Source organism: Onychomys torridus, chromosome 2 (assembly GCF_903995425.1).
Source record: "Onychomys torridus chromosome 2, mOncTor1.1, whole genome shotgun sequence".
NCBI lineage: Eukaryota > Metazoa > Chordata > Mammalia > Rodentia > Cricetidae > Onychomys > Onychomys torridus.
Genome location: NC_050444.1, coordinates 64,674,475 through 64,679,798, shown reverse-complemented (window position 1 = coordinate 64,679,798; position 5,324 = coordinate 64,674,475).

Below are 5,324 nucleotides of genomic sequence, written 5' to 3'. Positions count from 1 at the left end.
GCCCGGCCCAAGATATTTTTGTAAGTTATTGTGAAGGGTTTTGTTTCCCTGATTTCTTTTTCAGTCCATTTGACTTTTGTAAATAGGAAGCCTATTGGTTTCTGCATGTTAATTTTGTTTTCTGCTACTTTGCTGAAAATGTTCATCAGCTGTAGAAGTTTCCTGGTGGACTATTCAAGCTCACTTAGGTATATAATCATATGATCTGCAAATAAAGATACTTTAACTTCTTTTCCTATTTGTATCCTATTGGTCTCTTTCAGTTGTCTTATTGCTCTAAGACTTCAAGTATATTGAATAGGTATGGAAAGAGTGGACACCTTGTCATGTTTTGTTTGGTTTTTCGAGACAGGGTTTCTCTGTGTAGCTTTGTGCCTTTCCTGGAACTCACTTGGTAGCCCATGCTGGCTACTCAAACTCACAGAGATCCACCTGGCTCTGCCTCCTGAGTGCTGGGATTAAAGGTGTGCACCACTACCGCCCGGCCATGTTTTTTATTTTAGGGGAAATGCTTTGAGTCTTTCTTCATTTAAGCTGATATTGGCTATGGGCTTGCTGCAAATCACCTTCATTATGTCGAGGGATGGCCCTTGTATCCCTAGTCTCCCCAGGATTTTTTATCATGAAGAGGTGTTGGACAAAGGCCTTTTCTGCATCTAATGAGGTGATCGTGTGGTTTTTGTCTTTAGTATGTTTATATGATGGATTACATTTATTAATGTACAAATGTTGAAATATCCCCATGTCTCTGGGTTGAAACCTATTTGCTCATGGTTGGTGATTTTTTTTTTTTTATGTCTTCTTGGATTTTGTTTGCAAGTATTGTATTGAGAATTTTTGCATCTATGTTCATCAGGGAAATTGGTTTGTAATTTTCTTTTTTTGTTGGATCTTTGTGTGGTTTAGGTATCAGGTAATTATGGCCTTACTATAAAAATTTAGGCAGTGTGCCTTCTGTTTCTCTTTTGTGACATAGTTTGAGGAGTGTTGACATTAGTTCTTCCTTGAAGTTCTGGTATAATTCTGCACTGAGTCCATCTGGACCTGGGCTTTGGTGGGGGAGGGGTACAGGGGACACTTTTAATTACTGTTTATATTTTACTGGGGTTATATGTCTGTTTAAGTAGCTTATCTGATCTTGATTTACCTTTGGTAGGTTGTGTATATCAAGGAAATTATCCATTTATTTTAGGATTTTTAGTTTGGTGGTGTACAGATTTTTAAAGTATGTTCGTATGATCTTCTACATTTCCTCAGTGTCTGTTGTGATGTGCCTCTCTTTGTCTCTAATTTTATTAATTTGAATCTTTCCTCTCCATCTTTTAGTTAATTTGACTAAAGTTTACCAGTCTTACTGATTTTCTCAAAGAACCAATTCTTCATTTCATTGATTCTTTGTAAATTTCTTGTTTCTATTTTATTGATTTCAGCCCAGAATTTGACTTTTTTTTTTTGTCATCTATTCTCTTTGGTCGTTATTTCTTCATTTTGTTTGGCTCTGTCAGGTGCGCCATTAAGTTGCCAATGTAAAGGCCTCCTCATGTTTTATGTAGCACTTGTGCTGTGGTCTTGCCTCTTAGACCCCACCTTCACTTGCATACATTGTACTTTCATTTTCATTCGGTTATAAAAAGGTTTTAGTTTCCTTCATTTATGTCTTAATCCATTTTTCATTCAGCAGTGAGTTGTTCAGTTCCCATGAGCTTTTAAATTTTCTGTTGTTGTTGATATTCAGCTTTTATCTGTGGTGGTCAGATAGGAGGCAGGATGTTATTTCAATTTTCTTGAATCTGTTGAGATTTATTTGTGTCCAAGTAAGTGGTCAATTTGTGACAGGGCCCCAGACCTTACCACAACTGACTCCATGACAGAGGTGCCATTTAGGCTGTAAAACTCATCACGTAGCCAGCACCACCTTCTAAACCCAACAAAGGCCTCATCCATCAAAATCCATATAGCTCTGGCAAAGTCTCCCTATGTACTAACCTTGCTTTTTAGCTTCTGTTCTTTTTTTTTTTTTTTAAGATAACTTTTCTTATTAACTGAAGTATGTAAACCAAGAACGTGTTTTTTGTGCTCAAAAGCTCACCCTGAAAAAGGCTCAGTGCTACCCTGGGATCCTGAACACCCAGTATAGTCACTGACTGGCTAATAAAGACTTCCTATTGGCTTAAACCCATGTTTGAGATTTCTTCTCTGGTGAATACCACACAACAAATTTTGGAGAAAGTTCCATGATCTACTGAGAAGAAGTTATATTCCTTTGTATTTGGGTGAAATGCTCTGTAAATGTCTGCTAAGTCCATTTGATTTATGGCATTATTTAACTCCAGCATTTCTGTTTAGTTTTTGTCTGGATAACCTGTATATTGGAGAGAGTGGGGTATTGGTATTGAAGTCTCCCACTATCATTGTGTGAGGGTCAATATGTGATTTTATCTGTAGTAGTGCTTCTTTTATGAACTTGGGTGCCCTTGTGTATGGTATGTAGATGTTTAGAATTGCAATATTCTCGTGGTGGATTTTTCCTTTGATGAGTATGTAGTGTCCTTCCCTATCTCTTCTGATTAGTTTTGGTTTGAACTAATTCTGTCAGATATTAAAATGGCTACACCATCTTGTTTCTATTGGCTAAATACATATCCAATTAGTGTTCTCTGATGGACATCTCATAACATTTATGGATTCCCAGAGACCAGACCTCAAGACACTGGGGGTCTCAGAGCTTCTTGGAGTGGGGAAGAATATGGTGGTCAAGGGATTCCTCTGAGGTGCACAACCTGGAATGTTCTAGGTCCCCAGTACTCCCTTTGATCAATTGCTACCTAACACTTCCGAGGAGTCTGACACTTCTACCCCAAAAGGAAACAAATTAGAAAATCTGTCACCTCTGAGGTAGGTCTGGTTAAGGTGCCTTCTGTTTGGACACACAGGAGAGGTTGGCCACTGATCCAGTGTCCAGAACCCATGTGAGATGCCACTGCAATCCCCCATCTGTTCAGTTGTATGAATGTGTGGTGAACACCCCTGGTTTTCCTTACTGCATGTCTCTGTGTTTCTTTCTATGTATTTCTGTCAGTTCTGTTTCCCGGTATTGACCAGTGACTTTCTCTGGTAAGATTGGCTTAAGACAAGTGCTCCCTCCTGCTGGGCACCCAAATCCTTTTGGCCTACCAGGTTACCTGTTAAGGACCAAGATGTCAGGAACCAAACATGAACCATGGAAAGTACTAGCTAGACCAGAGAACAAGTCATAAGCCCCTTCCCAGAGCAGTAACCAGAGGCCCCCAAAGATAAGAGAACATCCCACAGTCAGGTACCATGACAACCGAATGTAAAGAGCATTCCAGGGTCAGGTAGCCTAGCAACAGAATAAACTGCCACTGACCAGTCACCTTAGCCGACATCTCGCAGTTGCACTATCTGCCTCACGCGTCTTGCACCCCTTCCATGTTCTACACGCCCCTTTTCCCCTTCCTCCTTCCTGCCCCTTCCCCTCTTATGCTATATAAGCCATGCGGAGGAAAATAAAGATTGGCGGCTTGATCAGAATTCTGTCTTGCTGTCGTCTCTTGTGTTGCCCTTCCCTTTCATTCGCTCCCACAGGTGGGTCGCCCCCGTTGACACCCCGCTGGCCGGGGCAGTTACCCAGAGAAATCAAGCAAGCAAACAAACAAACAAACAAACAAAACCCAAAAAACAAAAATCCCTCTATCTCTCCCACTCGGGGAGCAGGAGCACTTGCTTGTATGGTTGCTGGACTCCTGCTCAGCCAGGGTGTGGAGGTGGGGAGGGGCCGGGCCTCTCATCCAGGCCCCCTGCCATCTAAGTGGAATGTACACACATTCCACTTCTGCTACCTCCGCCTGCCCTAAGCAACCCCAGGGAGGGGAAGAGAGGAAACGTCACTCCTCCTTTATGATTGATGTCACCTTTTCACCCAATGAACCATGGAATTGGAAAGCTCAAAACCTGCCATTCTCTGAAAACAGTAGAAAAGCCTCCCCAGGGCCAGGCAGGAGGATCATTGCTAGACAGTGCAGCCTGGACAGAATGGATTTTCCCTTCTGTCCAGCACTGTCCAAGGAGACTTTAAACATGTTCGCTGGGCTGCTTTTAGAAGGAGAAGACAGTGGCCTAAACAAAGTAATATGAGACAACTACCCCTGTCTAGATTAAAAAATACCTAATAAGCCTGGAAACAACAGGGAAAAATGCAGTTCATATTGCCTGGCTTAGAGAGACAGGCATCCTGATGCCCTGCCAGTCTGTGGAATACTTCTCTCCTGCCTCTGGAGAAACATGGGACCTCTGATTCTCATGAGTATGATTCTTCCAGAGAAACAGGTGTGCGCTGTTGTGGACCAGAAAGATGATTCTTCAGCCTCACATTGGCAGAGGTGAATCTACTCATCTTTGCTCTTGAATGAACAGACCCAGAGGAAGGTTACAGTGGGCAACTTACATGGACCAGGTTGCCCTAAAGATTTAAAATTTCTCCAACTCAGTTTGATGAGACAATAAATGCTGACCTCTTGCCCTTCAGTCAGAGGTTTTCTGGGAAAACAGATTATGAAAAGGCCACTGAGGGAACTTCTGCAGGAGTTAGAGACCTGGGCTTCAGACTATTGGCTAAGAAAGCCCAACTTTGTACCTAAGGCTGCCTCTCTTGGCTGTAAGCTGAAGGGAGGCCAAAGGAGCCCATTTCATAGTAGGATTGCTGACATCATCCTTCAGATCCCAACTCCAAAGACTAAGACACAGGTTCAAGAGTTCCTGGGTGCAGCTGGGTATTGCTGCCTCTGGATACTAATTTGTGGAAATAGCAAGGCCTCTATACACCAGCACAAAGAGGTGGGCACCAAGCCCCTAATCTGGACTGAGACTAAACAAAAGGCATATGAGGCTTTAAAACCAGTTCTGACTTCAGCTCCAGCCCTAGCACTTCCAGATGCTGCAAAACCTTTTCATCTGTTTGCCCAGGAAACAGACGGCATTACAAAGGGGGTTTTAACCCAAACTTTGAGCCCTGGAAGAGGTGTGGCAGCTACTGCTAGTCTAATGAAAAACAAACAAACAAATAAAACATTGAAGTTTGCTCTGGGTCAAGATCATATACTCACAGCACCCCATGTCACTGAGGCCCTTCTCCAAGGAACACCAGAACACAGGCTGTCTAATGACCATGTGTCCCAGAGTCCAGCAAAGGGTGAATAGAACTCCTTCCTTTGCTTTGCTTTGGGCACCCTGAGCCCCGAATAGGCAGGGGTTTACCTGCTATGAGATTATGTTTGGAAGAGCTCCCCCACTGCTTCCCAGGCTCA